At 47.6% G+C, this 12198-nt stretch overlaps 1 protein-coding gene across 1 annotated transcript in view; it reads left to right on the top strand.

Moving 5' to 3' along the window:
* The window catches only part of C1H18orf63 (chromosome 1 C18orf63 homolog), an 85248-nt gene extending 76022 nt beyond the window's left edge, over positions 1 to 9226 (top strand). The window contains exon 18 of the transcript XR_014815728.1: positions 7131 to 9226. The gene's annotated coding sequence lies outside the window, so the exon portion shown is untranslated. The remainder of the gene's footprint in view (positions 1 to 7130) is intronic.
* Positions 9227 to 12198: the final 2972 nt, after the last annotated feature.

Below are 12198 nucleotides of genomic sequence, written 5' to 3'. Positions count from 1 at the left end.
AGTCACTGCACAGGGAGTCATGAGTCCTCCAGGTACTTCAGCCTTGGAGCCACAGCCCCCTCAAGCAATTCTGCAGGCCAGACCCAAACCAGGACAACAGGCGGGAGGGGCAGATAGAGGAAGGGCCCAGTGCCCCACTCCCCACTTCAGAGCCGTGTCAGTTGTATGGTGGGGTGTCCCCCATGATTACCACATCTCTTGGTTTAGGTTGAAATAACAGTCCTTGTGATCCATATTGTGTGCGACAATAACCATCAATGCAGCCCTGAGACAGGTGGGAGGGGCATTTCCTAGGCAGGAATACCAAGTCTAGGGACAGGAACAGCCATCCTTGCCTCTGCCAGGCCCTGTCCCTGGAGTGCTCTGGTCTTAAAGATGCTGTCACAGTCACTGTTAACCTTCATTTCAGCACCACCCCCATGCCAGGCACTGTGTAGTGCCAGGTGTGGACAGCCGCACATGCTCAGGGCCCTGGCGACTTGGTGGGTGTTGTCCCCAGTGCCTCTCAGGGGTCACCACATCTGATCTCAGGCCAGGAAACTGAGCCACACGTCCACAAGTTGTGACATGCTTTGAATTCACCTGTATACTTCAGCACTTTGCCTTATTGCTTTTAGACCCCTATGAAGTTTAGGGGCACTGGATTCTGCCTTAGAAAACAAAAACTAACAAAAATGAAGCTCAAAGAGGTAGTGTTTTGTTCAAGGTGTTGGGCTGCACCCCACCAGCCTGCAAGCCTTGTAGTTGCCCAGCCTCAAGACTAAGGAGTTGACAGAAACATCAGTGGCATACTGGACAAAGGGTCTAACACATGTTTGAAAGAAAGGCTCCTGGAGTGACACCCCACCAGGTATAGCAGACAGCAGGCAGGACATGGCAGCAGTCTTCCCTGCTGGAGAGAAGCGGCTACCGTTTACAGCGGACTGGACACCAGCTGAGCTCATCAGTTACCCGGAAACCAGCATCTGGGGCACATCCCTCCCAGCCCCTCAGGTTAATGACCATCAGGGCAGATATTTCCCTTTCATAAACTAGCAGGTGGAGCTGTTCTGGCCTAAGGATTAGAACAGTCACCAGCTGGGGCAGGGGACAAGCACTCGGGTAGGGCAGGGACTGGTGAGCGGGGATGTCTAGAGGGCCAGAGAACAGCCATCTTTGGACAGCCTGACCATACACAGGTTACCACCTGGTCAATAGCACCCAGTCTTTAGCACCCTAGGCAGCTCCCACTGAAGCCACATGCATGGTGAGCTCCCTGGGTCATGTAGGTGAGCTCAGGCCACAGGAAACAGGGCCAGGCACCCCCCATCTCATCCCAGCACCCCCTTTCCCACAGACCTGGGGGGGCCCTGCTGGTGGTTAGCCTCCCCCAGTTTCTCCTCCTGGCTTCATGCCGGTCCCACAGTCATGTGCCCTTTGGGATGCTCTCGAGAGAAAACGTTCCCACACACTCACAGAGCAGGGCACAGACACTCACGTCCAAGGAGTTTTTCATCTTAAATGGATTTATTTGGTGTTAGACAAAAAAATTGTTCATGTAATGCTTTAAGGAAAAGAATGTCTCTTTTCAAATAGTACTTTTAAGTTCTATGACCTTCTATTCATAGTCTTGAGGTGCTTTTTAAAAGTACTCCTTTCCTTTCGACCTCACCGGAAAGACATGTGCACGGGCTTGCAGTGATTTGTAACCTGCTGGTCTCCATTTCAACCCGTGCAGCTGTGGTGCTTAGAAACTACCCCTACCCCTCACATTAGTGAACTCTTGCTTTGCAGAACAATAAAGTTTCTCAGAGCAGCATGGCTCTAGGTTAAAAGGACGACCTAAACAAAGTGAAAAGCAAGTATTTCCTTTTGGGAACTTGATAGCTCAGTGCAGAAACAATCTTCATGAACGGGTCGAAGTGATAATGGTGATAAATTCCTACCATATGACCCCAAACGGTCACCACTGTCCTTTGCCACGAGCATCCCCATCACACATGGAGGTAAGTGGAGCAGGACCCTCGGATGTATCCCTGCCCAGAGTCCAGAGTCCACTAAGCTCCAGCGGAACCCAGCAGCCTCTGCCTTTGTTGCACAGCCCAGCTCTCCTCAGCTCTACAATTCTCCTTCTCATCGAACAGAATGCTCCATGCAGCTGATTTTGGTTCAGTTTAGGAAGTTAGTGAACTTGCTACCTGGCTGCATATGGGCCTTCACTCAGACCAGTGTTGGGGTGCACTGAGTAGTGACACTCCCCCCCAAATGCCCATGTCCTAGTTCCTGGAACCTGCAAAAGGCACTTCACAGCTGTGATCAAATTAAGAACCTGGAGATTATCTGGTGGCCCTAATGGAATCATAAGTGTCCCTATGGGAAGGAAGCAGAAAGAAATCAGACCACAGAAGAAGAGGAGGCAAGGTGACCATGCCGACTGAGATGGGAGGGATGTAGCCACCAGCCGAGGCAGGCAGCAGCCACCAGATGCTGGAGGAGGTGAGGAAGGGGATTCTCCCTGGGGCTTGGGCAGACTAGGCTGCCACACCTAGACTCCAGCCGGAGGAAACACTTTGGACTTCTGGCCTGCAGAACTGTAAGGCAGTAAATTTGTGTTAAGTCACTAAATTTGTGATAGTTTGTTACAGTGGCCACAGGAAACAAATGCAGGCATATTGTATGATAGTTTATTCCCTGGAAATGCAGTATTTGCTTCTGTGGCGGCGAGTCCCTGGGATCGGGGATTAAGCCCCAGAGTGCAGATTATTGGGCAGAATGAAGGGCAGTTTTGTGAGGGGCATCCTCCCTTCCCCTCCCGTCAGAGTCAGCCTCAGCTTACTAGTATGAGGTTGACCCCCACCTCCACAAAGAACTTACTAGCATCAGTTTTCAAAGACGTCCCACTTGATGGTTTTTCTGTACCAACCTTTGGCAAACCAACCCAGCTGATCATCAGAACCACTTGGGGAAGCTTTTAAAAAAGGTTGGGGTAAGGAAGGATTCCAGAGTCACCTCCAGAGAGTCTGATTTAGAAGCTTTGGGACTGGACAGATCTTGTGCATGTGCTGTCTTGAAGAGCCTCATGCTCAGCCAGTTGGGGGAAACACTGCGCCAACATCCCCACTTCTAAGAACAAAGCCTCACTCTGTTTTTATAGCTAATTGTGCATCTGCCACTTTCCTGGATCACATAATATTTAAAAAACTGTTTAGTCACTGATGAACACCCTGCACGTCTACCACTCAAGACGTGTGTGTTGAATTGGGCCTGCCTCCAGAGACTCGTTTGCTTCCAGAGATAGGATTTCATGACCAGTTCCAGAGGCAGGGAAACCCTCCATCATGCTCAGCTAGGTTCCTTATTCTCTAGTTAAGCCTAGCTCTTTCATCCAAGATGCTAATTGAGCACCTGCTATGTGTCAGGAACATAGAAGTGAATAAACACATAAAAACCCCTGCCCTTAATCCAACCTGGGTCATCCCATCTTGTCACCACCAATCTGAAAGGCTCCCTAAATGGGTGGGCCACTGTGTTTGATTTCTCCTCTTGAGGATAAGGAAACTCAATCCATCCTTTTCTTCTTTGACCTTCTTCCCATCTAGCCCTGACCCCAATCTACCCATCAACCTTATGGCTCCTACTTGCATCCCCCTCCAAGGTCCCCTTATTCCCTGTGCGAGTAAGGGGATCACTGAAGATCTTTAGAGCAATGAAACTACTCTGTATGATACTGTGAAAGTGGATACATGTCATTGCACATTTGTCAAAACCCATAAAGTGAACCCTAATGTAAACTGTGGACTTTGGTTATAATGATGAGTGGATGCTGGTTCATCAGTTATAATAAAAGCACCACCCAGGGTAGGGGATGTTTATAGTGGCAGAGATTGCATTTAAGGGCAGGGAGTATATGGGAACTCTCTGTCCTTTCTGCTCAGTTTTGCTGTGAACCTAAAACAACTCCAAGAAATAAAGGGGTTTTTTTATTTTATTTTTTTAATGACATGGCTTGCTGCAGAGCTAGCATGATTCAGTTCAGTGCAGACTAGCTCCAGCAGCTCACAGTAACCTATGTTATCCCAGCCAGCACTTGGACTTTTTCCGAGGCAACTTGGATTTTAAAGCAGAAAAATGATGAGATCGTTATTGGGTTTTAGGAAGGTGGTTGAATGGGGATTATTGAGCTAGCAAGGAATAGGGGACCCATCAGAACTGTGTACAGAGGGCCTCTCCTGCCTCACTGCTCCCAAACCATCTACCTTAGAGACATGCAGAAGAGTTCTCATTGTGGCTCAGTGATAATGAACCCGATTAGTATTCCTAAGAATGCGGTTCAATCCCTGGCCTCACTCAGCAGGTTAAGGATCTGGCGTTGCCGTAACTGTGGTGTAGGTCTCAGATGTGACTCGGATCCTGGGTTGCTGTGGCTGTGGTGCAGGCTGGCGGCTGCAGCTCCGATTAGACCCCTGGCCTGAAACTTCCATGTGCCAAGGGTGTGGCCCTAAAATGAAAAAAAAAGAAAGAAAGAAATAGAAACATGCAGGACCAGCAGAATTCCTTCACAGGCCTAAGGAAACTCTAGTCTCCTTATCAGTGAATTTTGCCATAACAGATTGTAGGCAGTCTCCATTTGAGAGTGGAGGAAGCTGCTTACCAGTGCTGGGTTATTAACGTAGATGAGCTTCAGCCCTGAGTCAGTGAACTCGGTCAAGAAACCTTCAGGGTAGAGCTGCCATGAGCACAAAGCACCCATGCATGCTGGGGATGCTGGCTGTCCCTTAGGAATGAGGGGTGGACCCCAATCATGTTGCATTAGGCATCCAGAAAGGGTCTCATTCGACTGTCAGTCTTTCTGTAGAGCACGCTCCTCTTTACCTGCTCAAGTGTCTCCACCATTTTTCATTTACTTTAAAATTTTTTCTTTCCCAACCAATTTCTTTGTTTAGGCCTCATTGAGTCTTCTTTTATTGATTCCCATTTATTTCTTCCAAGGAATCAGAAGGCATAATGTCAATTTCAATTTCCAAACCTGGGATCAATTGAGAAAAGTGCTTTCTTCAGATCAATACTTCCTCCTGCCTTGGCATTGAGCTATTAATGATTATTTCTTGTATGATTTCACTGAGGGAAAAAATAGGAGCCAATAGAACTGTAATCTATGTATATAAAACTAGCTGGTTTTCCCTGAGACAGGTTTTATGGAGAGGCCACAAGTGCTCAAAAGAAGCAGAAAAGTACCCATTATCCACTAAGCTTGTTATCACATCACCAGAAATTAGGTCCTTTTGGCAAGAGCCCTTTCAATACTTGTTCTGCCAGCTATGTGTGAACATCTCTTTTCCTCCCAGGGACTTCAAATGGGTGGTTTTGCTGGCCACCCATTCTATGTTATTTACAGTTGCTAATTGACTTATTGGGGTCCCCTCATAGTGGACCAAAAAGTTTGAAGTGTTTCCACTCTAAATGTCAAACTCAGTTGTTCCTCCAGGGGCTACCCTCTCTCCCCTCCGCAGGCCCTGCTGGAGCTGTTTCTCTACTGGTGCCCCTCCCTCTTCAGTTTCTGCCCAGAACTCCCTTCCTAGACTTGGGTACACCACAGGCTCCTCTCCCAGGCAAAGCAGAGGGAGACGCTGGCCTGCTCTCTTGCCCCAACCCCCCATTCTCCACACTACCACCTGTGAAGTGGAAGAAGATGCTCCTGAACCACTAAAGGGAATTAATTACAAGGTGAAAGAAGGAGATTGTTTTCAACAGAGCAAGATGGCACCACCTCTAGAGGTCCAAGGGGAAGAGCACCCAAAACAGACTAAGGCCTTCAGAGGCTTACCCCTTCTCTCCTCACAGAGCTTCCCTGGCCCAAAACCCATCCTCAACGAGGGGCTACCTGTCCCCCTTCTGTAGTACCTGTCCCCCTGCTGTTGTTTGCCCTGTAGAACTTGCCCTGAGGGTTAGAACAGGCTAGGCTAGCTTGGGCCCCCTTGGTGGTCCCCTCAAGGTCTCATCAACCTTTTCTTCTGAGCATCAAGCTGGTACTGATTGGCACAACATACAGACACACACATGTACACACATGCCCACACGCTCCCAAGTTTGACCTCAGTGAGGCGCAACAGAGTCAAATCCAAACAGAACAATGCAAACATTTTCCTAAGAACTCCGCAATTTGCAAGGCCATGATGACATCGGGGTGGGTGCGTTACTGCACCTTGTCTCAATGCATTTGATCACCCCCACGCCCACCCCAAGGCTTTTCATATTGTGCTTCCTTGGGCTGAAGAAATGAGCCTATTTCTCACAAAGCCTAGGGGGCAGGGCCATCCTCTTCAGCTGGGAAATAGGAGAGGGAAACGGGAAATTGAGAGAGTGTGATTGTTCTTTCACTTATACATGGAGGGTTTGCATTTTTAAAAGACACTTCAGAGGTGGGGAGAGGGGTTGAGGAGGATGTCATTCCTGTTCCCGGGACTCTTCCCTTCTTCCCTTCTCTCCTCTCAGGAACACTGAGTGCTCTGTAAGCATGTTGGCTGAAAGACCCCACCAGCGCGTTTATGAGGACATGGCACTGAGTTTGAAAGGTTTCTATCATTTAGACTTTCAGTGTCTCTGTGGGTTTTGTTTCCCCCAGATAGTACCATTCACTTAAGATTTTCTTTTTAACTTCTGTACTGTACAAGCATTTTTTCTTCTTCTTTTTTTTAGGGCTGCACCTGTGGCATATGGAAGTTCCTAGGCTAGGGGTTAAGTCAGAGCTAGAGCTGCCAGCCTACACCACAGCCACAGCACCTTGGGATCCGAGCCGAATCTGGGACCCACACCACAGCTCACACCTACATGGGATCCCTGACCCACTGAGCGAGGCCAGGGATTGAACTTGCATCCTTATGAATACTAGTTGGGTTTGTTTCCGCTGCACCACAACAGGAACTCCTGTACAAAGTATTTTTTAAAGGAAATTCTATCATATGTTAGGATAGATAGATAGATGATAGATATAGATAGGTGATGGATGGATAGATGGGTCTACGGCCGGATGGATAACTAAGATAATAACCTCTCTCTCCAAACGTAACACATTCCAGCTATTTCCTTAGAGCAGGCACCTAAAGCTCTGGCTACTTATTTGTTGAAAGTGGGCCTCTCATTTTAATCTTCAGACTCAGCTGAAGAGGAGGTTTAGTCAAGCTGGAGAGGAGATGGCTGCACTGACAACTTCATCACCAATCTCAGGCCTTTGCAATCCAAGAAAAATCACATTAGAATTTATTATGAGCCCATCTGGACCCTGAGAAGCAGCAGCAGGAACAGCTGTCTTCTGAGGCCCTTGCCAATGGGCCTGAAATTAGTTGCACCACTGACCTCCAGTAGAAAGTTCTTTACCCACCCTCCATGGACTTTCCAAGTCACCATACAGTGCTTCCTGTCCTCCCGTGAGGCCCTCGCATAATGGTTCCCCTGTGCGGAGGTTCCAACCCCACGAAGTGAAACTTTGGAAAACAGAATCACAAAGATGGATCCAAGAACAAAGGTATGGCCAAGATGCAGATATGCTGGTGTTCATTTCCAGGTGACTCCTGCACACCAGCTAATGCTGGACCCAGACAGATGTGCTCAGTCATCCCTCTCCTCAGTCCAGAAAGTGTTTCAGAGGGATCACTATGGTACAGCCTTTGGGTTTGGAAGTAAATATATGCTCTCAAGAACCCCCAAGCAGGAAAATCAAAAACCAAAACTAAGAAAATTAAGGTATCAAAGTTCCCAAAGATACTTTTGGTGAATTGCCTTTAAAGTTTTACATGCCTGCTTTCTTTGTCTCCATGTCTGGTTTGGTTCTTTATTGTTGTTCTTGTTGCTTTTGTCTTTTTTTCTTTTTTGAGGGCTACACTTGCAGCACATGGAAGTGCTAGGGGTTGAGTTGGAGCTGTAGCCTCCGGCGTATGCTACAGCCATAGCAATGCCAGATCCGAGCTGCTTCTGTGACTTACACCCACAGCTCATGGCAATGCCAGATCCTTTAACCCACTGACCGGGGCCAGGGATCAAATCATCATGGATACTAGTGGGGTTCATTACCACTGAGCCACAATGGGAACTTCTGTCTGGTTTTTTTTCTCCCTGTATCTTGAAAGTTTTAAGAGAAGCCTTGACAACTCCAATTATGTGATACCAGCAATCAGAAACTTGCCCAGTCTTTGTGGCGAGAGAGGAATTTAAAGACGTATCATTTATCTCTACTTATATTTAGGTATGTAATCTATTTGTCAGAAAAAAATAAAATAGGTTAATTCCTTGAGAAAACTGTGAAACAAAAAGGGCAATCTCAGAAGTAAAGTCAAATTCCATCCAGTCAACATATTTTAGTAAATAGTGCCTTGAACTTTAAAGCTTCCAAAATGAGCAGTAGGTTCAAATAATGCAGTTTTCTCTCAAACTATGAGCATAACCTACATAGAAGCTGTGTTCATGTAGGGTCATATTCATAAATATAAATTCTAAGTTTCAGAAAACATGAAATCAAACCCCTTCCATGAAAACAAATGTCAACATACCCCTTATGCTATACAAAGATAGAGAGCACATATTTTGAGTGTGAGAGCAGAGTTGCTTTGCTTCCCAACTCACGGAACGGTTCTGTACTAAGGATTTGAGCAAAAATAACCTTGATTTTTATAGACTTGTATTTTTTTCCAAGGCCTTGGCCCATAATCTTATTAAATTTAACAGTTCAAAATAAGTTTCCCTGGGAAACTTTGAAAACTGACTCTTGGAAAACTTTGAAAATTTGACTTTTAAAAATATATTTGTTATTGATTTTTAATTACCAAAATAATTATTACAAAAAAAATCAGAAACAATGCAGAATATAATTTAAGTGAATGTCTATTCTTCCCTCCCTCTCCCAGAGATAATCACATTCAGTAGTTTTGTGCGTATACTTTCAGAGTTTTAAATACATGTATTTGTATGTACATAAATATACTCAAATATACATTTATACACACATGCACACAGATGTGCTTTTTTTCTTCAACAAAAATTGAATTGTATGCCAAAAGACTAGATCTTAATTGTTCCCACCAAAAAAAGAAACGGTAATTATGTAACATGATAGAAGTGTTAGCTAACACTACAGCGGTGATCATAGTATAATATATAAATGCAGTGAATCAACATGTTGTATACCTTAAACATACAATGTTATATGCCAATTATATTTCAAATTTTAAAAATTAAAAAAAAAATTGGACTGTAATATGCCAGGTGTTCTGCAGCTTGCTGTTGTCATTTAAGGGTCTCTAGAGGACACCTCCCCTGGGTGGTGGAGGGCAGCAGGTGGTGAGCACCCAGAGGCCCTACCCCAGAGGGGACACAAAAGTGGGGGCACCAGAGGCCTTTGCTGCAGATGCTAGCCTGAGGATGTGCTTAACAGATGCAGCTGGAAATGCTCATGCCCCAGTCCAGCCCAGACCCTGTTGTCCCCACCACCTAAGATGCAGAAGGGAAGGAGCACAGGAGGGTGGCCTGCTCCTGGAGGCCAGCAGGACCAAGCAAGCAGGGGGCACACTCTTGCCCTCAGCAAACTAGGTTGTAAATACCCCCAAATGACCCACATGACTCTACCTTTAAAGTGATGCATTGGGAGTTCCCACTGCGGTTCCCTGGTTTAAGAACCCAGCTAGTATCCCCGAAGATTCGGGTTTGATCCCTGGCCTCGCTCAGTGAGTTAAGGATCCAGCGTTGCCATGAGCTGTGGTGTAGGTCACAGACATGGGTCAGATCTGGCATTGCTGTGACTGTGGTATAGGCCGGCAGCTACAGCTCCGATTCAACCCCTAGCCTGGGAACTTTCATATGCCGTGGGTGTGACCCTAAATAAAAATAAAAAGTTATACATTGTTATGCTATTAAAGAAGAGAATTTGGAGTTCCCTGGCGATCTAGTGGTTAAGGACTCTGTAGCCTCTGCTATGGCACGGGTTTGCTCCCTGGCCCAGGAACTTTCACATGCTGTGGGTGCATCCAAAACAGAGAGAGAGAATTTGGCCATTTTCCCTCCAGGAGGCTGCATAAATTACTTTATTTTGAAAAGCGGAACTCTGAGTTGTGCTCTGGGCTACACCCTTTCTTAGTGTAGATGCTGCATGTGTTTCGCACCCCTGTCTTCTGGGGTATTCGCAGCTCTCATAACTCAGGTCAGCTACACTTCAGGTCTTTACAAATAGCTTTGCCTCTTTGCCCTTTCACCACTGTCTGTGGACGCCAAAGCCTCCTGTTCTAAATGACTCTGATGCCCTCACTAAGGAGTAGGAGGTAATCAATTTTTTTTTCATAGAAGGCATCTTCTCCAAAATTAGACAAAACTCCACCTGTGCTGGGTGTCCCCTCCCCCGGTTCTCTCAGACTCTTCCAAACAGAGCCTGGGAGTGGGGGCTCATCAGGTTGTGAGAGGGGCCTCCATTGCATCCCCGTGTTCCCCCTCCCCTCACAACACAACCACCTGGCCACACTCCTGTTCCCACTGCCCGTCTTTCCATATCTTTCAGAACCCGCTTGGAGTGCCGATGCTTCCCCACCCCAGCAGGACACACTGGTCCCCAACCCCGGTAAACCTCAGGAAGGTCCCATCTTAGCCCTGGAACCTTATGCTGCAGCTCTGGCTCTGTGCTTGTCCTACACAGAGCTCTCCTTCCCACAGCTCCCCTGCCCACAGCCCTGTCTTACCAATCTGGTACCCAGATGGCGGCACACAGTTGCATCCAGTCCTTGATGCTCACCATCCTGGCCAGAGGGGCAGGGCCGGAGGCAACTAAAGATGCACTGGTGAGAGGAGCCGTGATGGGTGGCAACAGCAGAACTTCCCAGCCTTCAAAGAGCATGAGGAGACCCCTGGGAACCCAGCTTCTGTGGAGGAGGACTCAGAACCAAAATCCCCTGGTACAGTCGCTGTGTTCTCCCCACCTTGGTTTTCCTCCTGCCAACCCAACCTGGAGAAGCAAGCCTCACACAAGGTAGCAATCTCAGCCTTTGACCATGGGCCAGTCTCACTATTATTTTGTTCCTTTCTACGGAGAATGTTGAACTCCCTTATCTCAGGAGCAGCATCTGATAATGACTGCTGCTCAGTCTGGAAGCTTTGGAGCCAGACAGCCCAGGGCCCAGGCACCAATCCTATCACTTATGAGCTGTGTGAGTCCAGGCACATAACTGGCCTTTCTATACCCTAGGCTGCAACTCTGGGTGATGTGCATGTTAGTAACCCCTCTCCGTTAGAATCTAGATGATTAAATGACTAGTATATGTGAAGTGTTTTCCCAATGCCTGACCCATAGTCAGTGCTGAAATTACATTAGGCCTTGCTCTACTATGGCCTTTTCTTCATGTCTCAGAACCTGTGGTGCTCTGACTAAGATGCTTGGTAGATGCGGATGGGATAAAGGGAGCATGATTTTGCCAGGTCCTGCATGGTCCTGTAAGCCGGCAGGTCTGTGAGGGAGCCCGCATCCTGCAGACACATACCCCGGCTGCTCCCAGTCTTCACTCTGCCAGCCCTGTCCTCCCAGCACAGCCTGGTGGTCAGGCCCGCATCCTGGACCTCCTAGGAGTCTGAGTTCATCAGCACTGCTTGGAGCACCCTGTGCACCCAAAATGCCCTAGAGCTGCAGAGTGGTTCCCCGTGAGAGAGGCCCCTGAGAGGAGCATTTGCTGGCACTTAGCTCAGAGGCCCCCGGAGCTCTCTGAAGTCCTGGAGTCCTGGCCACCATTGGCCACACACATGATGTGTAGGTGGACTTTGATGAAGCATTTTATCTCAATCCAGGGGAGGCAAAGGTCAAAAGACCAGGGTTTTTGGCCTTGGACAGAATTTGGATTTGACCTCACATGTTGTTTTCTCATCCAGCCTTACTGTTGTGATGAGAATTAAATAAGCCAGTGTTTACAGAGCACTCACACAAGGCATGACCCTGCTTCATGGTGAGTGATACAGAGGAGTGACAGGTGTTACTGCTGTGTGTGGCCCACCCACCGTGCCAGGGTGCACACTGCCTCAGCCCAGTAGACCCTGAGCAGGCACAAGTCTCAATTTGCAGAGGAGCAGACCAGGGATCCTCATCTTAATTCATGTGTGTGTCAAGGGGGGCCAGCGGGTGGCAGACCTGGACCCCTGGAGATGACCCTTCTCTTTGTCACACCTCCATGGTTCCCAGCCTTGTTCAGTGTCATCTTC

The sequence above is a fragment of the Sus scrofa genome, chromosome 1, assembly GCF_054392235.1.
Source record: "Sus scrofa isolate SSC_HxYL_T2T_F1_AM1 chromosome 1, Sscrofa_HxYL_maternal_Yorkshire_Landrace_v2.0, whole genome shotgun sequence".
Classification (NCBI taxonomy): Eukaryota; Metazoa; Chordata; class Mammalia; order Artiodactyla; family Suidae; genus Sus; species Sus scrofa.
The sequence above is the reverse complement of the archived record's forward strand: the minus strand, read 5'-3'. Positions and strand labels throughout refer to the sequence as shown.